This window comes from Hyaena hyaena, unplaced genomic scaffold (assembly GCF_003009895.1).
Source record: "Hyaena hyaena isolate Hyena2069 unplaced genomic scaffold, ASM300989v1 scaffold_290, whole genome shotgun sequence".
Taxonomy (NCBI): domain Eukaryota; kingdom Metazoa; phylum Chordata; class Mammalia; order Carnivora; family Hyaenidae; genus Hyaena; species Hyaena hyaena.
The window spans coordinates 662,875-690,561 of record NW_024080926.1 but is presented as its reverse complement, the minus strand read 5'-3'; the positions used below and the strand labels follow the sequence as shown (position 1 = coordinate 690,561).

General features: G+C 49.6%; 1 protein-coding gene across 3 annotated transcripts in view; it reads left to right on the top strand.

Moving 5' to 3' along the window:
- The first annotated feature begins 238 nt into the window (after positions 1 to 238).
- The window catches only part of RNF144A (ring finger protein 144A), a 121,739-nt gene continuing 94,290 nt past the window's right edge, over positions 239 to 27,687 (top strand). Inside the window, exon 1 of one of the 3 annotated variants that reach the window (XM_039247292.1) lies at positions 239 to 280. The gene's annotated coding sequence lies outside the window, so the exon portion shown is untranslated. Of the gene's footprint in view, positions 281 to 1,414; positions 1,436 to 27,687 lie in introns of those variants that run through there. The other 2 variants (XM_039247293.1, XM_039247294.1) reach the window with 2 other exon arrangements.

Genomic DNA, 27,687 nt, shown 5'->3' with positions numbered 1-27,687 from the left:
CGCGCGGCGGGCGGCAGGGGGCGCTGCGCGGCGGGCGGGGGCGCGGGCAGAGCCGGGGCGCCCGCGTCTTTGTGCCGCTCGCCGCCGCCCGCTCTGCCCCCGCCGGCGGTGCGCCCCGCTGGAGGGCGGGCCGGGGATAACGGGCGGCTCCGGCGGGCGCGGGCCCGGACAGCGCACCCCGCACGCCGCGCCGGACCCCCGGCCTGGGCGCCGCGCTCGGAGCCCCGCCCGCGGCCGAGCGCGAGCGGCGGTCCCCGGAGCCCCGGCCGCGCGGGACCAGGTGGGTGACGCGCGTCGCTTTGTGTCGGCGTCGCGGGAGCGGGGCGCGGCCGAGGGGGGTGGGGGACGGAGGGATGGGGCGGGACGGGGTCCCGGGGCGCCGGGGTCGGGGCGGGGACGCGCCGGCTCCCCGCCGAGGGCGCCACCCCGGCCCTGCCCTGCCCCTCGGTGGCCCCAGCGCCACGGCCGCTCGGGGAGCCGGGGTCCCGCGCCGTCCCCCGGGCCGGGCGCGGGGCCGCGGCGCTCCGGCCGGCGGGTCGGGCGGGGGTGGGGGCCGCCGCAGGCCGCGGGCCTCCGGGTCCGGCGAGCGCGAGCCGCCGGCGCGCGGGGGGCGGCGGGGAGGTCGGCGCGGCCCGAGGCGGCCGCGAGCCGCGCGTCCTCCGCTCTGCCCATCCCCGCACCCCGGTGGCCGCGGCCGCTGCCCGCCCGCCGCGCCCCCCCCACCCCCGGGGGTCTGGGCGCTCCGCCCTCCGGCGGTGGCGCCCCGGCACCGTCCGGGGCGCTCGGGCCAGGCTCGGCCCCAGGGGCGAAGGGGCCACCTCTTGTACCCTCACGGTCTCCATAGTCAAGTCTAGGATGGTCACTTCCGAAGTTCTCTCTGCCTTTCTTTGCAGCCAATAATAACAGTAATAATAAACGTCCATTCAGCAAATACCCGGTGTTTGTCTTGCGCCTGGCGGAAGTCTGGGGAGGCGGCAAGGGTTGGCTAAGGCTTCCGAAGAATATCCCGGGTGGGTGCTGCTGCCCTGGGGGAGGGGGCCTGGCCCCGGCGCCACAACATCTGGCTCGGGCGTCTGGCAGTGAACAGTCCTGGCGAGGAAGCTCTTCCCCGGGAGCGGGCCTGGGGTCTGTGAGGACAAGGACACATTCTAGTGAACGGGGCCTGGGGGTGCCCTTCGGGGGGACCCGCCGCGGAGGAGCTGCTGCTGAGGTAAAGGGCAGGGCAGGGCGCCAAGTAAGTTGGTGGGGACTCCTGTGGAGCCGGGGTCCGGGAGGGGAGGGTGGGCTGCCCGGTGAGGGAGGGCTGTTGGGTCACAGCTGGAAGGTGGGGCGTCCCCGTGTTAGGAAGTGCACCTGGCCCGGCGGGGTCGGGGGTGGGACCGAGCTTCCCCTCCCCAGCACCGAGATGAGGCACCTGGCGTTTCGCACTGTTCCGGTGACTTTATAACTCTTGTTTTTATTATTTTGTAAAAACTGCAAAGGGAATTTGAGGAGACAAATCACCGCTTTCAAACTCGGGGCTGACTGGGGTCTTGATCCGTGGCAGTGGGAGCCCTTGAGGGTTTTGGAAGTGGAGGAGGTGAGTGGGTGATTTAGGGGCTGTTGGTGCAGTGTGCCGCCCCTAGAATCCACCCCCTCCCCCCACCTCGTGGGGCTTGGGTGTCCCACTCCACTGCTTCTCAAAGGTCAGGCACAGACCGCAGACCTCATGAGAAAGCGGATCGCAAATAACCCAATTTTGATGGGATGGGAATTTTCCGGATCTGGAGTTTGGAAGTTCACACGTTTGAAGGGGCCTTGAGTCTAATGCCAGTAGGCCTGGAGCGCTCCGGAGGCGCGGACTCCCGGGAATGTCCTGTGGGCACCCCCAGGCTGCACCTGGCCGGGGTCCCCGCAGCCGGGAGGGCACGTTCAGGTGCGTGCTCTATCAGCCTATCGGTGCCCCGGGTTTGATAGCGTGTGGTTCCCACGTCCGTCCGTAGCGCCCTAGCGGAGGCGCTTCTCCTGTGGCCCCGGTGTGGTTGGGGACTTGCAAGGGACCCCACGCAGCCTTCAGGGGCCGCTGCTGACGTTTCGCGGGTGAGCCTGGGGCTCAGCCTGGGGCTGGCGCCCCGTCCCTTTGTCCCATTGTGGCTCATTATCTGGTCCTGCTGCCTCCTTTTGTTCAAATTTCTCCCCTACTTGAGAGCCTTTCTCTCTGGTGGTGCCCACCGCGTGGCCTTGCAGACCGAGGACCGCGAGCTGGACAGTCATTACAGATTCCTAGCCCAGCCACTCATCGTGACGTGGGGAGGAGACAGGCCTGCGACCCCAGCCTGGGGACCCCCCCCCCCCAAGGGCTGTGGCTGGCCTGGGCCTGGAGTCCCCTTACCTGACTGCTGTTCCTGCTGCACCTTCTGCTCTGCGCCTGCGCTAGGGACAGTGGAGACACACGTCAGCTCCTCTGGGGGTCTGGTGGGTTGGAGTCACCCAGGGTGACGGTGAGGCCTCAGACTCCAATAGTGCATGTGACCAAGCATGGACTACCCCCACCCCCAGATTCCTGGGTGTGGGACATCAGAGAGAGCCAGGGGGCCATGAGCAGTGTGGAACGCTACTAAGGAGGATGGGCCTTTTCCATATGCACCTGGGTAGCTTCCTTCCTTGGAGATCCAAGGACCCAGTTGAAGGTGCCTTTCCTGGAAAAGTCGTTTGAGGTCATCATTCTCGGGACCAGCCTCCTCTGTCCTTTGTTTCTGCTTTGCTGCCACAAACGAACAGCTTTTCTTAATTAGCTGATGAAATTCAATTGCAGCAACTGTTCACGTACCTGCTGGGGATTATTCCAGAAGGACAGAGCTTGCCCAACTTTCTGACCCCTCTACGGGACTAAGAGCCAGTGTTCTCACCTTCTTGCGGGGCCCCAGTTCCTTCAACTGTAAAACTCAGGTGTCGGCCCGAGTGATTTGCAAAACCCAGAACGAACCAGGGGCTGCCTTAAACGGCATTTCCGGGAGAATCAGCATTGCAGGAGAGCTCCCCAGACACAACCAGTTTTCAGGATTTATCAAGGAGAATGTCTTCTCTCGCAGATGATTATTGCGATTGACAGATAGGCTCTGGAGAGGGTGGTTCTAGGTGACGAGAGTGTCCATCTTCCTTTGTCCCCGGAACCTAAAGCCTGAGTTGGAGCGTGTTTCCTGGACGGCCTGCAGACTCCGAGAACAAGGGGACTTCCTCTGCGGAGCAAGTTGACAAGCGGGATGCACCGTTACGGAGAAACATAAGCTCCCCGGATGGCGTGAAGAAGCGTGTCAACCAGCGTTTGAGTCTCCTAGCATTTGCCCCAGGAGAGAGAGGAAAGCGGAGTTCTTGCTCAGTTAGCGTGTCCCGTATCAGCAGGTGCCAGTTGCGCCCTAGCTGTGGCCCCGGGTCTCAAGCCCGGCAGGCAGGTGTTCCTGCCATCCCCCACCTGCACAGGACGGAAGTGAAGCCGAGAGTCGTTGGCTTGGCCAAGGCCGTGCACACGGCCCACGTGGAAGCCCATGTGAGACTCAGAACCCTCAGGAAAGGCTGTATTCTGTGATGTTGAGGGTGCATTCACATTCATAGATGGTTATGCCTCGGGCTGCTATGCAGAGTGAAGTGGGGTGGGGCGAGGGTTCTGCCTGTCAGAGCTGGTGATACCAAGGACTTGAAGGTCGAGTCTGGGGGAGCCAGGCCACTTTGGAGGTTCAGGGTCAGAGTCTGGGTCTGGGAACAGCAGGCAAGAGCCGGGGTGGGCTGGGAGCTTAGAGCCCGCTGGCTGTCTCCCAAGGCTGTTCCGTCTGACATTCCCGGGGTAATAGACTTGCTTTCATTTCTGATGTCTTCTAGAAGGTCCTGCCAGTGCGAGGGGTTTTCCACTATTCAGTTTTGGAGCCTCCGCCCCTCCCCTTCCCCTTCCCACCCGCCAGGTCTGTGTGCCGGTGGAGCTTTGCTTCAGAGAAGGTGAGCCGGACCTCGAGCAGCAACCGTATTCCCAATCCAGGAAACTGCCCCTTGTCATCAGGGCCCCCTGAGCAAGGCTGGGCCCGTAGCAGCCTGCCTGCTGTCGAGAAGCTCCGAGCAGGGAATCGGCCACATCCTCTGCGGGCCTCCGTAGCTTCTGCCCCAACAGGCACCGCCCTGTGGGTGGGAGCCCGAGCCCAGACCCGGCGGAGCAGAGGGGAGGGTTCCTGACCCGCGAGGTTGGCATCGATGGTGCCTCTGTAGTTGTGCCTGTCCTCAGAGCGCCTCCCGCTACACGGTTTTCCTGGGACCTTTGTGGGTGCAGTGCTTTGGAACAGCACCTGCTTACTGAACATTGAGGGGCTGCATTTACAGTTACCGGGAGGGCGGTGGGCTTGCAGGCTGCGTCGGACCAGGGCAGAATGGCTCTCGGCTTCCACTGACCCATTAGCCACGGGGACAGTGAGGGCGCCCGCCCTCTGGTCCCTTGGCATCCAGACCACATGTTAACCGCCAGCAGTGGGTGGGGTGTGGCCCCCCCCACTTGCCCCCAGTGGCTGGCTTGTCCTCAGGTTCTCCCCAACTCCACTTGCCCTCCCCTGCCCCCCGCCACCCCCCAGTGAGGGTTGCTCACGTCCCCTGCAGGAAGGGCAGCCTGCTGGTCGGAGAGGCCGTCACTCTGCCCCGGCTTGGGGGTGGTGGCACGTGTCCCCTTCAGAAAGGCCCAGACCCCTGCGTTAGGCACCTTCCTCTTCGTCAGGGTAAAACCTTCTCTTGACCAGGTGTTCTGGAGCCAGAATCAATGCAGTTTTTTGTCTGGGTGACTTGCGCTGGAGTCCGTCATCATGTTTTGTCACTTTGCTGCTGGGACACCCTCAGCTAACCCCCCCCCCCACCTTGCTTGTTGAATACGAGTGTGCCCCTTGGTTGAGCCTTCGGGATGCTTCATTGCTTGGCCCCAGTCCGTGTGTCCGGTGTGGTGCCCCCTACAGTCTCCACGCCTGTGCCCTCGAACGTTCTCCCGCCTTCTGCTCTCCCGCCGTCTGCGTGGGCCAAGTGCCCAGGGGCCTGCCAGACTCCGCACACGTACCGCCTTCTTAAAGCTGCAGAATCATTAACGTGGGGACGGACCGTGGGGAATCCACCCGCCGGGTGCTGGCCTCTGGCAGACGGGACAGTGGAGGTGCCCGGGGCACAGGACCAAAGTGCCGAGGCCCGGCTTTCTCTCTCTCTCCCATCCGCGGGCCGAGATGTTCTCTCCACCAGGTGCTTCCATAGCAACTTTTCCTTCAAAACCTGCGATTGCCCTTAAAACTCTCGAATCTAATTTTAGTGATTTATGTAACTTTGATTTCCTCTGCTACATCATAAGCCCTACAAGGGTAAGAACTTACTCATTTTTGCATTCCCTCAGCGCACGTCATGCGGTTTCTAAATGTGTGATTTTTGTTAAGGGACTGAATACACGACAGAAAAACGGGGCTTAGAAGGGAAGCCTCGGTGGGCTGTGGGTGAAGACATGGGATTCAAGTTTACGTTCTGTTCTCCGGCCTGATCTGAGCAAATCGAGAGGCTTCTCTCTGGGTGGTGAGTCTAGTGGTGTGGGACGTAAGGAGCTGAATACAGGGCAGGTGGGAGTCGCTTGGTGTCAGAGAAGGGCGGTCCGGAGCTCACGGCCCTGCAGGTCGGGGTGCAGGGAGGAAGGGCTTGCCCGTCCTGGGTCCTGCAATTGGTAGACAGCAGACAACATCAGTTCCCAGGTGAGATAAGAGACAAGAGCTTTGCTGGGCTGGCAGGAAGCAGTCTGTGATGCCCGCGGGGGGCGGAGGGGGGGCAGGGGAGGGATGGGGCAGAATGGGCCTTGCTCTGCACACAAGGGCCACTAGTGTGTGTCATGGGGACTCTGGACAGCGGCGTGAACCTGTGTAGACTTTGAGGGGCAGGAAGGCGTGGACGACTGAGCTCCGTGCAGAGGGGCCCGAGATGTTGGGCCAAGTGGGATTTGTTCGCAGAGAGGCTGAGTCAGGGCTGGTGGTTGGGCCCTCAGGGGCCGGAGAGGGAGATGGGCTCCATCAGCCTTAGGATTCTGGATCTTTCTAATAGGAGACTGGGGTGCTCCAGGAGTTCCTAGGAAGGGTGTTTGCCGGGGAAATGCCCTGATTCACGCGGTCCTTTGCGCAGAGGAATTATAGAGCAGCTGCGAGCATCTAGTCGCGCGTGTGCAGAATATTCCCTCTGTTCCTTGAGTGCCTCACACCCTCCTTCGGTATGCGGTGACACTTCCCATTCTGCAGAGTCGCACAGGGCATGTGTCCCAGAAGCGGCCTTGCTTTGGAAGCGTGAAGGTTTGCGGGGACCCTAGGGGCTGTCTGTGTCTTGCTCTTGGTGGAGGAAGAAACCATCCCAGAAACCGACCCTTCCCGATGCCCCGATGGCCACATGGTGCTTCCTGGTTGTGCGCGCCCGCTGCATGGTGCCCAGGAGGCCTGGCGCAGTGCAATCAAGAGCTGCCGGGAGGTTTTGAGAGCCGGCACCTCAGGCCCTAAACTTGAGCTTGTTGGCTATAACTGTGCATATGTCTTCCTAATTGCTTGGCAAGCAGGCGGCCCAAGGGCCCAGTGTGGATGGCTGAGATCACACTCGCTTCTTCCTCCTTTGTGTCTCAATGAGGCTTAGCCACCGGCCCTGGGATCCAAGGCCGAGTGGTTGCAAGAGGCCAGCGGTCAGCGGCGTGGCCGTGGGGCCCGATGTTGCCAAAGAAGGAAGAAAAGAAGATTATTTTTATTCCATCATCTGGTGGGACCTGAAGAAACTATCTCTGGGTCAGGGGTGCTCAGTGCGTGTCCCCCCAAATCCCTGTGTGGAAACCTCGTCCCTGGTGTGATGGAATGACAGGCGGGGCCTTTGGGACATGCTTAGGCCGTGAGCGGAGCTCGCTCATCACTGGGATCAGCGCCCTTATGAACAGACCCCAGAGAGCTCCCTCACCTTGTCTGCCCTATAAGGACACAGTGAGTGGACGGCTGTCTGAACCGGGCAGCCGGCTCTCAACAGACACCCTTGACCTTGGACTTGAGGCCTCCAGACTGTTTACAAGCCAGCTGTCCTGTGGGGTCCCTGTGATGGTCGCTTGCATGGACGGAGACGGGAAGCAATGGCTAGTTCTGCTGGACTTGAGCTACCCTGTCGGTCACATCTTGACCGCCCGCGGAGACCCTGAGGAGGTCACATTGACAGATGCCCAGGGTTAGGAGTTCAGGGTATCCTTTGGGGACACAGTTCATTCCGTAGCTCATCTGCCAGCGTCAGGTCGTCCATGTTTGTGTGTATTTGTGCGTTACTGTATGTTTGGCCCACAAAGAGCGCCTGTTAACAGGGATTTGGTGGGTTTCCGTGTCCTTGGCAGCACGGGGGGTGACGGTCGCAGGCTCCGGGGCTGCCGCTCTGTGCTGCCAGCCAGACTCCTCTGTCCTTAGCAGGCTGTCCTTCCTCCTCCTGCTGGGCCCCCCGGGGTCCAGCGGCTCGGGGGAGGTGGGCTGCCTCTGTCGTCTTATCAGGGAAGAACAGGCTTTTCCTAAAGCACCACAGCACAGGGGTACCTGGGTGGCTCACAGCGTCTGACTCTTGATCTCCACTCAGGTCATGATCTCTTGGTTCCTGGATGGAGCCCAGTGTCGGGGATTTTCCCTCTCTCTGCCCCTCCTCCCCCTGCACTCTTTCTCTCTCCAAATGAATACACTTAAACAAAACTCAAAAATAAAGCACCACGGCTGCCTCTGCATGTGTCTCCTTGAACCGGGCTGCCTGGAGCGGAGAAGAAACAAGAGCGGGAAAGACCGACCTTGAGAGACGGGACGGGGCAGAGCATGAAGCCAGCGGCCCCGTGCGGTGCCTGGCCAGACTGCGGTCATACATTGTCCCTGCCTCTCTTACCTGGTCTTCTGTGATAGGCAGGCATCCTCAGGGGACGAGGTCCAGACCAAGGTGCGCGCGGCTTATGTCTTCTTGGTGTCTTGTCAATGTAAGGTGAGCCCACCTGAATCTTCTCTGGATATTAGTAGTTTTGGGGTGCCCTGAGTCCCCAGAAGTCACCGAGCTGTCCTGTTCGTCTCCGAATGCCTGTGCATCCAGCTCCGGCTAAATATATGTTGAACTTCACCAGGCGTCTCCCCCACTCAGACATCTGAGTCCAGAAGCAGTCTCGTCCATTTCTTCTTTTGCTCTCATGTCCCTTAATCTGGCAAACCTCCTTGGTTCCAAGGCAGATGAAGAAATACAGGGTGAAGGCGAGGACGGGGTGTGAGGGAGGGAAGGGGCCTGCGAGGCCTTTCCAGAACAAACGGGGTGTGCTGTTCTGTAATCAGCAGGCAGGTGTGAACCCTGTAAGCTGTGGGAATTTCAAAACTTCCAGTCGCGCTGTAGTAAAAACAGGCAGTCGGGACACACAGGAGTCCCTTTTCATCTGGCATTGCTGCTCACCCTGCACTTTCCCTATTTGTGAAATAGCTCAACGTTTAAGGCACATGCTTCGTTTTTTGTTTTTTGTTTTTTAATGCCGAATAAATATTCAAGGAGCCCTCACCTGGGTACTGGGCTGGGGACCCTGCAGACGTCAGAAGGAAATGTTTTCAGTTTATTCTGAAATGCACCTGCCCTTCCCATAGCAGCATGGTGGCCAAGGGGGCAGTTCTTATCTGTTAATACTTTAATCGCTCTGGGGACTCTTCTCTGTTGGCCCAATGCCCTGCTTCTGTGCCAGAGACCTTGTTTTCTCTCGGCTCCTGGCCACGTGCGGTGGGTGCAGGCTCTTTCCAGGGGACCAGCATGGGACCAGCTCGGGCTGTGTCCCGATGGCCGGACACACAAGGCTGGTCCCTGAAGGGTCGTGTTCATCTGCAGGAGGCAGGACCTCCTGGTACAGCAGAAGAAAACCAGCCCGGACAGGCAGAGGGGAGTGTGGACGGAGGGCCAGGCTGTCTGGGCGGTAGCTGCTGGCCCCCCGGGCTCCTGAGCCCCCCGTACTGTGGCCGGTCCCAGGGGCGTGAGCGTAGAGTAGACAGCACCCAGGTTTTGAAGACCGAGTGTGAAAGACAGAGTGCAAACGTAAAATATCTCAGTAATAACTTCTATGTCAATTACCTGTTGAGATAATTTTACTTTATTTCCATACAATGTTCACTAACTCTCATTTCCCTTGCTTACTTTTCCTTTTAAAAAAAACTGTGCCAGAATATTTAAAATCACAGATGCGGCTCACATCATGTTTCCTCGCTGTACTGGCCCTAGTGCTGATCTGGAGGGACAGGGCCGAGTACCTTTCTTTGGAGGCTCACGGGGCGTTTTGAAGAGCTTCAGCAGCACCCCCGCCTCCCACAGGGACCCGTGCACCCTGGACGGGGTCGCCCTCACTGGTGGGCTGCACAGTCGCATGTGTGGCCCTGATTTGGGTCATGCTCTCCTTGTCACTCTGCAGTGACAGTGTCTTGAGTTCAGCCCTGGATACTTGAGGTTCCTGCCTGACTTGGCAGATTTGTGCAACCCGCCCCCCCAGCCTGTGTCATTCAGAGTCAGCTCTTCAGGGACTGGGCTCAATTCCGTGTCTGCTCAGAAGCAGATATCCTTGGACTTTGTTGTTTTCAATGTATAAAAGGAGGGGATTGGGTTGGACAAACTTAACATCCTGATCCTTGAAATGTGCCTCCGCTGTCACCTTGGCAGCAGGTTAATTGCCACAGGACCTCCTGATTGCCCCCCTTCCCTGGAGGGGGGTGCACCTGTCTCTCTCACGGCCCCTGCTGTGATTTTTCCGGAACATTGGCCCTCTCCCTGCCCCCCCCTGCAGGGATCAAGTCAGGCGTACCCCGGATCTCCCACATGTCAGAGCCCAGGGAAGGCTGGTTGAGAGAAGCCTGTCCCCGTATTTTGTCATCTACCTCCTGTGCCCTGAGTCAGCCTGTCTTGGCTTAGTCTTAGAATACAACACTGTGCTGTGAGCGTTCACCCAGTACGGCTCTCCCCGACCTCCTCCCTGCCGCCTGCCGCTCGCCTCGCTCCTGGCAGCAGTGCTTTCCTCATGGCACCCCCGCTTTCCTTCCTCAGGGCACCCCCACTTTTCCTCAGGGCACCCCCATTTTCCTTCCTCAGGGCACCCCTGCTTTCCTTCCTCATGGCACCCCCGGTTTCCTTCCTCACGGCACCCCCGCTTTCCTTCCTCACGGCACCCCTGCTTTCATAGCTGCCCAGTGTCTTCCTCTGCATCCTGGAAGCCCGTGGTTTCTGCTGGCTGGTTCCTCTCCCTGGCCCGCTGTCCCTGGCTGGCTGCATTTCCGGCTGTCACCTGACGCGCCCCGTGGTCCAGGGCATCCCAGGGCACCCCTGCCCCCGCATCACCTGCTCCTTCCCGCGTCCCCGCTGCCTTCCGTGCCGGTCATCCTACCTGGCTCCTTCCTGCAACTTCCTGGGAGTTCTGCGTGGTCCCCTGGGGCCTCACGGTGTCCCCGAGCCGCCCTGGCTTCTTGCGCACAATGTGGCATTGACACAGCATCTTTTCACTCGCCGGGCATGGCAGGCACGGAGCCTACGGCCTGTGAGCTTTGCTAAGTGAAATACTTTTACATTTTGGAAACAAGTATTAGCTCCAAAATATGAAAAAAATACCAGAATTGATGGTAATACGTGTCATATTAGGTCAACAGAATATAAGTGCCATTGAGTCAAGTTAAACTCAAGGCACAGCTCTGTAGAAATAGTTCACCTGAAATGAGGGCGCTGTTTACTGGGGAGGAAAACGTCTCTGACCTCGGCACCGCCCTCCACTTGTGCCCACTTTGCAGCTCTCCTGGGCCATAGAGCTGGGACTCAGGCTTCCACACCCATTTGTCACCCTTTCTTGGGCTGAACATGCTGCAGGCTGGGCTGCTCCAGCAATTCCCGGTGCAGGACATGGTGCACTTAGCTTCAGTCCATTAAAATTAAGAAAAAATTATTTTTAATGTTTATTCACTTTTTGAGACAGAGAGACAGAGCATGAGCAGGGCAGGGGCAGAGAGAGAGGGAGACACAGAATCTGAAGCAGCTGTCAGCACAGAGTCCGACGCGGGGCCTGAACCCATGAACCTTGCGATCGTGACCTGAGCTGAAGTTGGAGGCCTAACTGACTGAGCCCCCAGCCAGCCCAGAACATTAAACTTTTAACTCCACTCAGTACATTAAAACATAAAGGATCTTCTGATCTGCTCCAGGGTTTATGTGTTCTTTATTCTGAAGCCCACTATAAGGTGATTTTTATGACCAATGGAATCCATAAACTGACCCCAAATGGCAAACCCCCTTAGCTGAGCTGCTAGGAAAAAGAATCATCTGGATGCTGCAAATGTAGTTTATATGATTTTAGTGTAAATTATAGATGGATCTTTTCCTGTCTGAGCTCTGTCTACATTATCTACACCATACCCTTTACCTAGAAGTCAGTGTAGTTACCGTATAACTACCATTATGTGATAATAAATAACTTGAATGGTCGGAAAGATTTTTCTTGGTAAGGATGAAATTATTACTTAAAAGACTGTCTAAGAGGGATTTGGTAAAAGGCACATTTGCTAGTGTGAAGTGGGCTCTGAGGCAGAGCAGGAAGCGGTTAAGAATAAACCATGCTGCCTCAGCAGAAGGAAGGTATTTCTAGGCCTAAATAAGGCTGTGATGGGGGGAGGGGGTTACTTAAGGCTAAATGCACACTTTTTTTTAAATGCATTATTTTTATTTGTGACCGGAGATACTTCAGACGGTTGCACTTTGAGGAATGTAGCTCAAGGAAATGATGCTAAATGTGGAGAAAAAGGAATCTTTATGCACAAATGCTTCTCTTGTTTGTTTTTTTTAAGTAAGAGCCCCAAATGGAAAACGTCTAAGTACGGTTAAGTAAATATCCTGCTTTGATTAGATAAGATTTTTGGAGATTGTGGACATGGGAAAAGAAAACGTTCATAATATATCATGAATTGAAAGCAATTAGACTGAACTGCCTTGTACGGTGTGTGTTCAGACTTGGAAAATATGCCGAGGAAAGGGATCGTAGCTCATGAGGGCTGTGGCCTTTTCCACTTTTGACTCATTATGGTGGTTCTATTTTATAGTGAAATAAAATGATTTTGGTTTTAACCTTTATAGTTTATAGTGAAATAAATGAATTTGGTTTTAACATTTATTTAATTGTAAAGCTTGCCCACCAAGACAGCTACATTTTATTAGTTGAGACCCAGTAGATATGTTTTTTAACAAATAAATGATCTCCGGCAGCGGGCTTGAAGAGGAATGGGTAATTAACAAGAAGGCGTCCCTGTTACTGACGATCGAAACAAGCCATCGGATCTCGTACACTTTCCCCGTGGGGTTGTTTTACGTCACAGCTGTGCAGATCTGACCACGGGCAGCTGACGTCAGGGGTATGACAGTATGGCCCGAGGAGCGCCTTACAGCTGAGCCGCTGTGGTCACCGCTTGAGGGGAGCAAAGCTGGACCGCCAGACAGGGGCTTCGGATCCTGCTGCCGTCAGGGCCCGCGGGGTCTTCTGCAAAGACCTTGAGCCTGTCTGGAAACTTTCCATCTTCTTGATCTAAAAAGTGAGAATAGCACTTGGATGACTGCCTTTTCGGGGCCCCTGCAAGGATTAAATCGACTGTGATTAAGAAAACTTAGAGAAGCCGTTTAAGGCTTGTCCAAAAAGCAGATTCACAAATGACCCCTTGGCGTTTTGCAGGTGTGAGATGTGAGGAAGTGGGGAGGGCTGTGAACCCTTCAGGAACGCTTCCTGCTCTACCCAGATTCATCTGGAAAACACTTTTCTGGTTGAATAAAATACTGTGCTTCTGGTCTGCGAAAACGGAACCCATTAGCCCCATCAAGGCTGCTATTATTTTCTCTAGCTTTTCAACTAAAACTAGGACAGCCTAAATGAAGTAATGTTGTATTTCCTCCTTTCCCTAGTTTCCTCTTTTGGTGGTTGTTTTCCTTCAGATTTTCAGTGACGATGCCAGCAAATGTGGACCTTTACCTGGCTGTGGGCTAAGTTCGCCATAACTTCTTACGGAGGGTGCACAGCTCTAGCATCTTCTGGACCCACCTTACCCTTCATGATTTTAGCCTGACTAGACCTTTATCAATGTTATTGGTCTTTCAAAGAACCAGATCGTGCCAGTGAGTGAGCCAGGGAGGGGCAGAGAGAGATGGTGAGAGAGAGAAAGAGAGCTGGGGAGGGGCCGAGGGTGGGGGAGAGAATCCCAAGCAAGCTCTGCCCCAGCAGCACAGAGCCCCACTCAGGCTTTAACTCATGAACCGTGATATCATGACCTGAAATCAAGAGTCGGACGCTTAACGCACTGAGCCACCCTTGTGGCCCTTAACTTGCTCTTCTAACCTCGTTTCCTAAAGAAGTTGGAGTACTGACTAGATCATTCTGATTTTCTGTGCATTTAACACTACAGATTTCCTGGGGCACCTAAATGGCTCAGTTGGTTAAGCGTCTGACTCTTGATTTCAGTTCAGGTCATGACCTCACAGTTCAAGGGTCTGAGCCCTGTGTTTGGTTCTGGGCTGACAGCGTGGAGCCTGCTTGGGATTCTCTCTCTCTCCCCTCCCATCTCTGCCCCTCCCCCACTAGCTTACACTCTCTTGTGTGCTCTCAAAATAAATAAACAAAACAAAAAAATACCACAAATTTCTCTGTAAATACTGTATTTGCTACATTATACATACTTCGATAAGTTTTATTTATATTTTCATTCCACTCAAAATGTTTTTTAGTTTCTTCTGAGGCTTCTTCTTTGCCCTAAATGTTATTAGTTTTTTTTAGCTTTTTTAAAAGTTCATTTATTTTGGGGGGGAGGGGCAGAGAGAGAGGGAGACACAGTCTGAAGCAGTTCCAGGCTTTTGAGCTGTCAGCACAGGGCCGGAGGCAGGGCTCAAACTCATGAGCTGTGAGATCATGACCTGAGCCTAAGTTGGACACTTAACCAACTGAGCCCCCCAGGCACCCCTGCCCCAGTGTTATTTAAAAGTCTATTTAATATCCATATATTTGGGGATGTTCCAATTCTCTGTCATTGACTTCTAGTTTAATACCATTGTGATGTGAAAGCAAAGCTTATATGACTTTTGGCTTTTTTATTTATTAAGGTGGGCTTTATGGCCTAGAATGTTCCCTATGAGTTAGAGGAATGTGTATTCTATTGCTGTTGGATGGGATATTCTATGTGTCAAATAAATTAAGTTGATTGTTAGTGCTGCTAGGGTCAGCTATGTGCTGACTGATTTTCTGTCTTCTGGATCAGTCAGTTACTGAAAGGAGAGGTGAAGGCTCCAGCTATGATCATGGATTTGTGTATTTCTCCCTGCATGTCTGTCAGTTTTTCCTTCTATATTTTGATGCTCTGTTGTTAGGTACGTACATGTTTAGTGTTACCACGTCTTAGAGAACAGATCCCTGTACCCTTATGTGATGGTCCTGTTTATCTCTGATGATTTTGTTGTTCTGAAGTTGGCTTTGTCTAAAATTAACATAGCTACTCCAGCTTTCTTTGAATTATGGTATATTCTTCTCCATCCCTTTACTTTTAACCCAAGCCTTTTTATTTACGGGAGATTTCTTTAGACCGTATAGAATTGAGTCTTGCTTTTTTTTATCCACTTTGAAAACCTCTCTTTTAACTTTTATCCAGTGTATTCAGACTATTCACATTTAAAGTGATTGTTGATACATTTGGATTGCTATCTACCATGCTTGTAATTTAAAAAAAAATTTTATTTTATTTAAAATTTTTACAAATGTTTTTATTTATTTTTGAAAGAGAGATGGAGCATGAGCAGGGGAGGAGCAGAGAGAGGGAGACAGAATCTGAAGCAGGCTCCAGGCTCTGAGCTGTCAGCACAGAGCCTGATGAGGGGTTCGGACTCATGAACCATGAGATCATGACCTGAGGTGAAGTCAGATAGTTAACCAACTGAGCCACCCAGGTGCTCCTTAAAGATTTTATTTGTAAGTAACCTCTATATGCATCATAGAGCTAAAGCCCACAACCCCAAGATCAAGAGTTGCATCCTCCACCAACTGAGCCAGCCAGGCACCCCATAATTGTTTTTATTCATTACATCTGTTCTTTCTTTTTCCTGCTTCTGAGTATTATATATAATTCCTTTTTATCTCTTCTGTTAACACATCAGTTATACTAATTTCTAACATGTTCAGTAGTTGCCCTAGAGTTTGCAATATACGTTTGTAAGTAAACGAAGCCCACTTACAAATAAAACTCTACAACTTGATATGTATTAATGTTATCTCATATACAGAGGTTTCCTGATTCTTCTCTGCCTTCCCTGATGACTTTCCTGGCATTCATTTCTCTTATCCATATGCCATAATCATCCAATATATTGTTGTTATTATTGTTTAAACAATTTTCTTTGAGATAAACTTAAGGGGTGCCTGGGTGGCTCAGTCAGTTAAGCGTCCGACTTTGGCTCAGGTCATGATCTCGTGGTTCGTGGGTTTGAGCCCCGTGTCGGGCTCTGTGCTGACAGCTCAGAGCCTGGAGCTTGCTCCAGATTCTGTGTCTCCCTCTCTCTCTCTGCCCCTCCTCTGCTCATGCTGTCTCTCTCTCTCTCTCTCTCTCTCTCAGAAATAAAATAAAACATTAAAAAAAGTAAAGAGATCAATTTAAAATAAGAAAAATAAAATATTTTATTTTAACCTCACTTATCCCTTCTCTTCCTTCCTGTGTTATGTTCCTCTGAGTTTCTAACATATCACTTCCCTTCTGTCTGAAGAACATTTAACATTTCTTGCAGTGCAGCAGAGTTGCTCACACATTGCCTCGCTTTTTGCTTATCTGAGAATGTTTATTTTTTCTCACTTTGGAAGGACAGTTTTGCTGGAAATAGAATTCCAGGTTGCTGGTAGTCTTCTTTCAGCGCTTGAAATATTTCACTCTGTTCCCTTCTTGCTTGTACGGATTGTGAAGGGGCCTCAGACCTGATTCCTATCCCTGCTCCTCTAAACTATAGCATTTTCTCTTTCTCCGGCTTTTTCCAAGATTTTGACTTTGTCTTTGATATTTGCAATTAACTGTGATATGTCTAAGTGGACTTTTTTTTTTAATCATCCCACTTTGTTATTTGAGCTTCCAGAATCCATGGTTTGGTATCTGTCATTGCTTTTGGAAAATTCTCAACCATTCTTGCCTCACATATTTTTTGCCCCATCCTCTCTTCTCTGACCAGTGTTCTCGTTAAGCGGATGTTACACATTTTGAAATTGTCCCACAGTTCTTGTGTGTGCTGTTCTTTTTTTTTTTTTTTTCCCCTGTTTGTATTTTAGTTTGGGAACGTTCTGGCAAACTCTCTTCAGGCTCCCTGCTTTCTTTCTGCTGTGCTCAATCTGCTGGTGAGCCTGACAAAGGCATTCTTCGTTCTTTAACTGGGTTTTTATTCCACCATTGCCTTTGATTCTGTCTTTAAAATTCCATCTCTCTGGGACACCTGGGTGGCTCAGTTGGCTGAGGATCCGACTTACGCTCAGGTCATGATCTTGTGGTTTGTGAGTTCAAGCCCCACATGGGACTCTGTGCTGACAGCTCAGAGCCTGGAGCCTGCTTCAGATTCTGTGTCTCCCTCTCCCTCTCTGTCCCTCCCCTGCTCACGCTCTGTCTCTGTCTCTCAAAAAATAAATAAATGTTAAACAAAATTAAAAAAAAAATCCACCTCTCTGCTGGTATAACCTGTATTCTCTTCTACTCTTTCCCGTAGCACCTTTAACACATTCGTCACAATTATTTGTAAATTCCCTGTCGGAGGGTTCCAATATCTGTGTCCTGTCTGAGTTTGGTTTCGGTGCTTGCCGCCCTTGCGGGTTGTGATTTTCCTTACCTTTTGCCTTGCTTTGTGTATTTGTCATGGTCGTCGAAGTCTGGCATGATGTATTTGGTGTAGGAAGTAAGGCAAGGGGCCTTCAGTGTGAGGTTTTAGGTTCATCTGATTAGGAGCGGAATTGTGTTCCTTGAGTGCTGAAGCTGCGGGTGCCGGAGGCTTCCGTCCCTCTGGGAGCCTGTTTTCATCTGACCTGTGGTCATCGGGGTTCCTTCCTCATTTGGTAGCGTCCCTTACTTGCAGCCCTTTGAGCTGTCGCTCATCGTGATCAGATGGGCCCCTGTTAGTGGGCGCTAAGTTGGGGGGCAGGAAAGCGTTCTTTTCTCTCAGGACTACGCCCCAGCCTTCTAGCAGGCCCCGGTAGCCAGCCCTCTCCGGTGCTTCGGGCTGTTCTGCCGCTCCTCAGGTGAGCCGAGGAGCAGCATATGGGGCTGGAGGGGAGGATACAGGTCACTGTCCTCCGTCAGGTTAGGAGAGGCCTGTAGGACGCGACTGTGTCACGCGGACCGCCCCACGCCCCACGCCCCACGCCTGCTTCGCTCGGTTCCTCTTCCCCTGCCTGACTGGGATGTTCTTGGCTCTTCGCTGTGCAGACCCGGTGGGACTCTGGGGAGGGAGGAGTCAAACCCACAAAAACCTGGGGCTCCCTCAAGACTGTGGCTCCTGTGAGTTTCCTTGTCACTCTCGAGCTAGTTCATCAGACGCCAGCAATTCACGAACATGCCATCGGGTGTTCCCAGCAGCTGCGGCCCTGGCGGGTCCTCCTCCCGGCGGGCCGACCTTGGCTGTGACTCTCTTTGCCTCACCTCTTGCCGGGTTTTGGGGGTTGGTTTGCCCTATGACCCATTTTCTTATGGGTGCAAGAAGCACCTGATTGTTGGTTTGTCCAGCCTTTCCTCGTGAGGATGTGGCCGATGGCTTCCCTGTGCTATGCGTGTCGAGAGCTGAAACTTCAGGCTCCCAGCCTCCAAGTTTTACACCCACAGGTGCTCTTCTGTCAGGCGCGTTTCTTCACTTACAAGCCCCTCGAAGGCATTGGCCGTGGCTGTGGACAGGTCACAAATGGAAGCAGGAAGCCGGCCAGTTTTGGGGGTGTGGGCTTTGACTTTCTAGCCTATTAGTAAGATGTAATGGACCCTCTACTCCCTTCCAGCTTTGAATCTAACGTTCTGTTTCTTCTAAATGACTTATGAAACCTTGCCGGATATTCTGCATAGGTTGTGTGTTCAGAACTTTTGGTTGACTGATAACTTTTGCACTATTGAGCAGAAAATATTTATCTGGATAATCTTTGCATGGGTTGGATCACTTCTCTGTCATCTTTGGGGCATGATATAATGGGTTTACAGATAATTAGGCCTTCAGATATTTTTGAAAAAAAAAAAGTGACAATGAATGACTTGGATAAAATAGTTTGAGGCAATATTTGATTTATGTTAAGGTTTTTTGTTCTTTTTTTAAAGATGTCAGACATTTTATTTTATTTTATTTTAAAGTTTATTTATTTTGAGAAAGAGAGCAAGAGAGCAGGGGAGGGGCAGAGAGAGAGAGGGAGAGAGAGAGGATCCCAAGCAGGCTCCACGGTGTCAGCACAGAGCCCAATGCAGGGCTTGAACCCACAGACCGTGAGATCTTGACCTGAGCCAAAACCAAGAGTTGGACGCTTAACCAACCGAGCCACCCAGGTGCCCCCTAAATGTTAGTATTTATTTATTTATTTTTAAATGTTTATTTATTTTTTGAGAGACAGAGAAAGACAGAGCACGAGTGGGGGAGGGGCAGAGAGAGAGGGAGACACAGAATCCGAAGCAGCTCCAGGCTCTGAGCTGTCAGCACAGAGCCCGACGTGGGTCTCAAACCCACAGACTGTGAGATCATGACCTGAGCCGAAGTCAGACACTTAATCGAGTGAGCCACCCAGGTGCCCCGAAGTTTTAAAAATGAAGTACAGGGGCGCCTGGGTGGCTCAGTCAGTTAAGCGTCTGACTTTAGTTCAGGTCATGATCTCATGGCTCATGAGTTCTTGCCCCGTGTCGGGTTCTGTGCTGACAGCTCAGAGCCTGGAGCTGCTTCAGATTCTGTGTCTCCCTCTCTCTCTGCCCCTCCCCTGCTCACACTCTGTTTTCTTCTCTCTCTCTCTCTCTCTCACAAATAAAGAAACATTAAAAAAGTATGAAGTACAAGAGAAGCCAGACATAAACGGTCACTTACTGGGTTATCCCATTTTTATGAAAGATCCGGAATAGGTAAAATCATAGAGACGATGCAAATTGCTGGTTGTGAGGAACTGGACAGAGGAGGAGGGGAGAATACGTGTTTAGTGGGTAGTGTGTTTTATTTTGGGACCATGCACATGTTTTAGAATTAGATGGAGGTGCTGACTGTACAACATTGTGAATGTAGTAAATGGCACTGAATCATTTGCTTTAATATGGTTAATTTTCTGTTACCTGAATTTTACTTCAATTAAAAATACATATACATTAAGAATTTAAAAACCTGATAGTACAGGAGCTTTTACAATGGAAAGCCCTTCTTTCTCCTGCCCCAGGCTTTTAGCCTCATATCACTTTCTTACATATATTTGCACACCAGCCCTGCTTACCTTCCTATTTGAATGGGAAATGCAGCATACTGCTTTTTTCTACTGAATCTGGAGATTTTCCCCTCTATCAGCACATAAAATCTATCTTATTTATTTTCAAACTACATAGTCAAAGGAATTATTTTCTAACTTCTTTAATGTCGGTGTATGCTTTATCTCACCATTCCATTTTTTTCCCCTGCAGTAATGCCTCTACTGTAACAAGCTTCTTATTTTGTGCCTAATTTAGTATCCAGTCAGGTAAATCAGTCCGTGCTTTGCGTGAGCAGGTTTATAGCTGCGAATCAAATTCCTTTCTATGAGTCATTTCTCAGAATCAGGAGTGGTGGTGGAAGTAGCCAAATGCCTTTTATCACAACAGGAGAATTAAAAAAAAAAACTCCTTTAATTAATTGATAGTCAATGAGCCAATGAATGTGTTCCATAGCTAATCTCACAGAAGTCTCCATTACTGGAGAATGTATTTTATTTTCCCCCAGAGAAGACAAATGTGGAGTTAGTCAGTGCGGCTCTGAAGGGAGGCATGTGGGGCTCTCTGTCCCCAGCGTGCACGGCCATTAGTGACAATGCCCGGAGACAGAGATTGCTTTCTTGAAGCTGGACAAGACCTCCATTCATCTTAGAGTCAAAGAGATGGCGCACGCGAAAGCCTCCACTTACCGCGGCTGCACAGGCTGAACTGCATGGATCTGCGTTATTTGGGGAGTGCTCGTTTGCACGTTGGGCATGAGATTAAAGAAATTCTCAGCCTGGGAATGGAAGGACTGGGGGGAAGTGGAAAGATCGCCTCTGGATTCCTTTTGTGTCTGTGTGTGGAAGAAGTTGTAGGTAAGTGAGCACAGTTCTGGGCTGATGAATAGTTGGCCCCAAGTCTAGAAGGGCATTCACCATGAAGAAGAGAGAGAGACAGGAAGGGGAAGGATGAGCTTCTGCTACCTAATCTGCGGATGGCAGGCCTCACACCAAGGATTTGCTTCAGGGACCCAAGAATGCAAAGCGATGGGGCTCTTCTGTAGGATTTCAATTCAAACTTGCAATATGTTGTACTTCACATGGTCTTTGGTGAGGCCGAAGAAAAATAGTTATTTTCCCTCAATGTGTATTACCTCACTGGTAATATAGTACATGAAAAATCTTTAACTCTAAAAACTTAGAGTTATCAATGCAGAAAGTAAAAAAAAAAAAAAAAGTTTGATTAGGAATAAAATGAAGAGTCCAACTCCCTTTAGTCTAAAGTGATTATCAGCAGGTTTTTGTCTTCTTTTACATTTTTCTAGAACTGTTATGTGTGAATGTATTACTTAAATGTATATTCACAGATTGGAGTATTGTAAACATTGTACCATGTCATTTTATTTGCTGTTATGTCATAGACATCTTTTCATACCAACCCCTGGAGTTCTGGCTCATTCTTTTATTTTTATTTATTTATTTATTTATTTAAAAAATCTCTTAATGTTTATTTATTTTTGAGAAACAGAGACAGACGGGGAGCGGCAGAGAAAGAGAGAGAGAGAGAGAGAGAGAGAGAGAGAGAGAGAGAATCTGAAGCAGGCTCCAGGCTCCGAGCTGTCAGCACAGAGCCCAATTCGGGGCTCGAACCCACGAACTGTGAGATCATGACCTGAGCTGAAGTTGGATGCTTAACCAACTGAGCCATCCAGGCACTACTATTTTTAATTTTTAAAAATTAAAAAAAATTTTTTATGTCTTTATTTTATTTTGACAGACAGAGACAGAAAGTGAGTGAGGGAGGGGCAGAGGGAGAGGGAGACACAGAATCTGAAGGCCGGCTCAGGCTGAGCTGTAGCCCAGAGCCTGACGCGGGGCTCAAACTCCTGGACTATGAGATCATGACCTGAGTTGAAGTTGAACGCTTAACGGACTGAGCCACCCAGGCGCCCCTCATTCTTTACTTGTATGGATGACACCTTATTATTTATTCAACTTATCCCTCCTGATGAGCATTTAAGTAGCTTTCCAGTATTTGCTTTTGGTGCTTGTGTGTGGGTCAAAGGTATGTGTGTTTTATATTTGCATCTGTTTTCAAACTATTTTACAAATGGCACCTATTATCATAGTCCTAAAAAAATAAATTTAAGTGCCTCTCACACCACACTCAACAATATGGAGTTATTATCCAGTGATGTTGAGTTTTTAATCATCGCTAGTCTGATGGCATCTTTTTACCACATTTCTTTAATTAAGAGTGAGATCCAGCAGCTTTTCAAAAGTTCATTAGTGTCATTTCTCTTTGTCTATTTGTTCACATCTTTTTCCAGTTTTCTTTTGCAGTGTTTCTATTTTTTTCTCCTTTGTCAATTAGGAATATTAATCGTTTAGTAATATAACAAGAATGATTGTTCCCAGGTTTTTCACTTATTTCCTACTTAGGGTATTTTTTTTTTCCATATAGAAATCCATTTTTTATAGTTAGATTTAAAAAAAATGGTTAATGTTTATTTATCTTTGAGACAGAGACAGAGCGTGAGCAGGGCAAGGGGTAGAGAGAGAGGGAGACACAGAATCTGAAGCAGCTCCAGGCTCTGAGCTTTCAGCACAGAGCCTGACGCGGGGCTCGAACTCATGAACTGTGAGATCATGGCCTGAGCTGAAGTTGGAAGCCAAACCGACTGAGCCCCCCAGGTGCCCAGATATAGTTAGCTCTTTATGACTTCTTTATTTTTGAGGTTTGCTGGTGAAGTTGTAGTTTTACCTTGAGGCATTGTTGGGAAACAAGCCTGATTTTTCCTCATGTGCAGCCTGTGTCCCAACACTAGCTATGAAGGACCCATCTTTGTCCCGCTGTCCGTCTTTGTCCCGTTGTTTGCAGACCACAGAGTGTCCACATCGGAGAGTCCAAGTGGGAGAGGGTGCAGGCAGGGCTGCCCCTGCCCAGCTGTCTGGACGTGGACCAGGGCTCATGTGTCCCCTCATCCGTGAACACAGCCCTGACCGTTCCTGCCTGTGCTGCACCTGCTGCCGGGGCAGCGAACGCACTTCTCAGGATGGGGCCGATGCCTCTTTCTTCTTGCTGCTTCTAGACCATTGCTCCTCTTCCTCCCCAAACATCCCCTGCTCCCTTGAAATGTGTGACTGTCTCACCCCATCCCCTCCTTTGAGTCTTCTGCTGACCCCCCCTCCGGCCCTCCTCCATGCCCACTGAGGATTTTACCTACAAATCCACCGCGTCTTCCTTCCTTCCTGTTATGCATTTGCAGTTTCTCTGTCTACACAGAGGATCATTCTAAAAGTAGGATCCTATTTAAAGTAAATAAAGAAATAATTAAAATAGGATCCTGCTTCTCCCTAGACCTCCTTTCCAGTATCGTGGCTTCTGTCTCACGGCAGCTGCCCGTTCCTGGAGTGGTACCTGGTGGCTCTGGCCCCGGACGCCCAGCACCCCCTCTGATCACCGTCCTCCCCCATTGCAGCTACTCCTCGTGCACCTGAATACTTCATTCCCGCTGGGACCCCCAGTCCTGCTTCCTTCTCGGTTTTCACTTACGTCCGCCCTCCTTCCTTTTCCTTCCGGAAAGTGGTCCTTTCTTCTCCTTCCATGGTTACCTGGAAAAGCCAGCTTTGGCTAAAACACTGCTGTCCACTGCTGTGAACTCGCACCTCAGCTGCCGCGTGGGGTGGGCGCGCCACTCAGCCTGGCCCCGCCGCCCCGTTTCTGACCACTGTGCTCCCTCAGCAGCGTCCACTAGTCCTGACGTTTACCTGGAATCTACGTCTGTGTGTGCATATATGTGCATATAGTATCTGACTGTATATATGTGTGTGAATATAATACCTGAGTGTGTATATATGTAACATCTGATATATATAATACAGTATACTGTATATATAATACAGTACACCTGAGTGTATTATATATGCGTACGTGTATAATACCTGAGTGTATATGTGATATCTGAATGTGATTTTGTATGATACCTTAGTGTATGTATATGAGTGCATATATATACATATATATATATACTACCTGAGTGTGTGTATATATGTACATATGTGTGTGTATATGTGTGTAATTCCTGAGTGCTTGTATATATGTGTACATCTATAATATCTGAATGTGTATATGATATCTGAATGTCGTTATGTATGATACTTGAGCGTATGTATGTATGAGTATATATATATGTATATATATATAAAATACCTGAGTGTGTATATGTATATGTGTAATACCTGAGTGTATGTATATATGTATGTAATATCTGAGTGTATGTATATATGTGTACATATGTAAAATCTGAGTGTATATATATTTAATACCTGACTACCATGTATATTTGAGTGCATATATGTGTGTTGATATAGAATATCTGAGTGTATATATGCATATGTGTATATATCAAATCTCTAAAGGTTTGGAATGCTTATCCCTAACCCTGTGTTTTTAGGTGATTCCAGCTGTTCTTTGGTGAATGAATTTAACAAAGAATAATCTTATATATAATGTGCTAACAGGACCCATTTATGTACTGATAGACATGCAGTTGGTGAAAGAAATAAATGAGTAGAATAACTTCTTTAATGCATGATTTTGCACCAGTGTGGCTTTCTCAGGCCATCCCAAACAACTGAGCCGTTTGTTCATAATTTGATGTAGCATCCGTGTTCATGTAAAGGAGTGGATTAATGAAATTATATTGAAATGAAATCGAAATTACCACAGGAGCATACTCTTACAAAATGAGAAGCCTCATCCCACACTTCAGTGTATCATGCTTTGGTTCAAGCAACATACACTTCAAACGGCTAACACTAACACAAGTAACTTTTCTTAAGCTTTCAAAGGGTAATGTAAGGACCTTGAGATACAATGTCTGAACTCCCTCAGAGCAAGGTCATATCCCAGCCATTTTAACTTTCTTTCTTTCTTTTTTTTAATTTAGTAGTCTCTATACCCGGCATGGGGCTCAGATTCATGACCCTGAGATCAAAAGTCGCGTACTCCTCCGACCGAGCCAGCCACGCGCCCCACATCCCATCCGTTTTTGTGTCACTCCTACCCTGGATCTCAGCAGATGGTAGCGCAGGAAAGGTGGCTAGCTGAGCACTCACGCCGGTGTTTCGGCAGCACCGCAGTACGTGCGCTCGGGCGCTCTGCAGAACCGCGCACTAACAATAGCCGGGCCTGTGGGAAAATGTCAGGAGAGGGACTGACTGGCCACTCACTCTCCGTGCAGCTCCGCAGGCAGAGCGCAGCTGAGAGCAGTGCTTCATCCCCGGGTAATCGAACCCCGGCTGGAGGCTGCCGCGACTCCTACTCAACATGGGCAAAAAGGCCACCGCAGGAAATGCTACAGCACATTCATTCCTGCCTGGTTGTGGTGCTGGGCAGTGCAGGGGCAGGCAGCCCCCTGGCAGTGGGGCTCCAGATAGGTGGGGTCCGGGGAGGGGTTGCATCCCGCGGACAGCCTCCAAGCCACGCGGGCTCACAGCACACCCCTCTGGGTTGAGAGCTCTGCATGCAGCCTCCCTTTATAAACCTTTTTAAAAGGCAGCTAGAAAAATCTACTTTTGCCAGCGCACCGGCTGAACAGAGACCTTTTCCTTTCCTGCTGGAGATTATCATTCTACTTACTGGTTCTTCTAACCTGGGAAAAGTGAGAGAAGCAGGTAGTAAAAGACTATTGTATTGTTCGCAGTTGGAAGGGTCTGAGTGTATTGCTATGTAAAGGCAGAGAATAGACTTGCAAGCAGTGGGGTCACGTTTTCTGGAGTCCGTATCTTGATGCCTCAGGACCAAGGAGGTATAGCTTTCGGCAGGGAAGAGGCTTGTTCTCTGCAAGGGCCAGGTGATGCTGGGGGCGGGTCGAACTCTCAGCCTCAGCCATAACATGGAAGGCTTTGGACTCAGGAGCCTGGCCATGAACATCACAAGAGAATGCATTTAGGAAAGCTTGTCATGGTAGACGGCAGCGAGGAAGGAATAGCTGTGGGTTTATCCATCTGGATGTATCTCATGTCTACTCAGATTTAAACCTTTGCTGCTCTCTGATGCCCCTCTTTGAAGTGACTAGCAAAACTGAATTGATTTTGTTCTTTGCTCCCTGACCAGAGATGCCTAAAAATAAGCCAAGTTCAGATGCTGGTGTTATGTTCCTGAGCAGACACTGTACTTGAGGAAAGAGAGTTTGGGAAATTCAGGAGTTATATTGCCTTTCTCTTTTTATACTTTATCCAGTTTTGTTTTGTTTTTTACAGTTTATTTATATAAGTAATCTCTACACCCAATATGGGGCTCGAACTTATGACCCTGAGATCAAGAGCCACATGTTCCACCAGCTGAGCCAGCCAGGTGCTCCTGATGTTTCATTCTTTCTTTTTTTTTTTTTTCTTTTAAGTTTATTTATTTTGAGAGGTGGGGGCAAGGGGCAGAGTGAGGGAGAGAGAATCTCAAGCAGGCTCCATGCTGCCAGCACAGAGCCTGATGCGGGGCTCGAACTCCAGAACCTTGAGATAATGACCTGAGCCAAAACCAGACACTTAACCAACTGAGTCACCCAGGCACACCTCTTTTTTAACAATAGTTTCACTGAGGTAAGCTTCACCACTTTAAAGTATAGGTGACCCTTGGACCACATGGGTTTGAAATGCATGGGTCCACTAATATGTACATTCGCTAAATAAAATATAGGACTGTCAATGTGTTTTCTCTTCCTTACGATTTTCTTAACAACATTTTATTTTCTCTATGTCACTTTATTGTAACAATACAGTATGTAATACATACAACATACAAAATGCATGGTAATCGAATGTTGAACTTTTTTTTGTGCTTATTGTACATAGAATGGCTTTTTCGGAGAAATGTCTATTCAGACTTTTTGCCCATTTTTGATTTGGGTTATTTGTCTTTCTGCTGTTAAGTTGTATGAGTTCTTTGTATAATCTAGATAATAGGTCCCTGTCAGACATAACGTTTTGTATGTATTTTCCCTCTTTTTCTTTTTACTTTATTAATGGTGTTTTTTGACACATGACATTTTAGCATTTTAGCTTCTATTTTATTGTTTGTGCTTCTGGTGACGTATTTAAGAAACTGGTACCTCATTGCGGGTCACAAGGATTTACCCCTCTATGTTTTTTTCTAAGAGTTTTATAATTTTAGCTCTTACGTTGAGGTCTGACCCATTGTGAGTTAATTTTTTTATGAAAGTTATAAGGTCTGTGTCGAGATTCATTTTTTGCATGTCAGCACCATTTGTTGAAAAGACTGTCATTTGTCCTTTCAAACGTCATGGAATTCTTGTCAACAATCAGCCATGAATGTATGGGTTTATTTCTGAACCGGCAGTTCTAATCTGGTGATCTCTGTGTTCTTATGCCAGTCCCACACTATCTTGATTACTGTAGCTTTTTTTTTGACATCAGGAAGTGCAACTCCTCCAACTTGGCTCTTCTTTTTCAAGGTTCTTTTGGCTATTTGAGTCTCTTGGATTTCTCTATGAATTTTAGGATCAGCTTGTCGATTTCAAAACAAACAAACAAAAAAAGAAAATGGGGAACTGGGATTTGAATAGGGATTACATTTGAATCTGAAGATCAGTTTGGAGGGCATTGGTATCTTTACTGTTTTGTAGCCTACATGCACTGATGTCTTTCCATTTATTTATTCAGGTCTTTGAATTCTTACAATGACGTTTTGGTAGTTTTCACTGTACAAGCCTCACATGTCTTTTGTTAAGTTTATAATATTTTAATCTTTTTGATGCTGCTCTGAAATGCGTCTCTTCTCTAACAGTGCATTTTTTAAAAATCCATTCTACCAGTTTCTGCCTTTTGACTAGTGTTCAGATGATCTTGCATAATTAGCCATAAGGTAGAATTTATGCCTACCATTTCGCTATTTATTTCCCATGGGTCTCATGTCCTTTTTCTTTTACGCGAAATAGTTTCTCGTATACCATTTTAATTCGGTTGTTTATTTTTTTACATACTTTTAAATTATTTTCTTAGTGGTTGCCTTAGGGATTACAGTCAACATAATCTTGTCTCATTCGTAAGCTTTTCCGTGGACCTGAACCTTTGCCTCTAGGAATCCAGTTGGGAGAAATCCAATGGCTGTGAACGGAAAAGGGGGGTGGGGACAGAAGGGAGAACCTGGGACAAGTTGTTATCTGAGAATTACCTGTGCTGGTGGATTTATCTGTTAACTCCTTGGTGGAATTAGTTATACCACA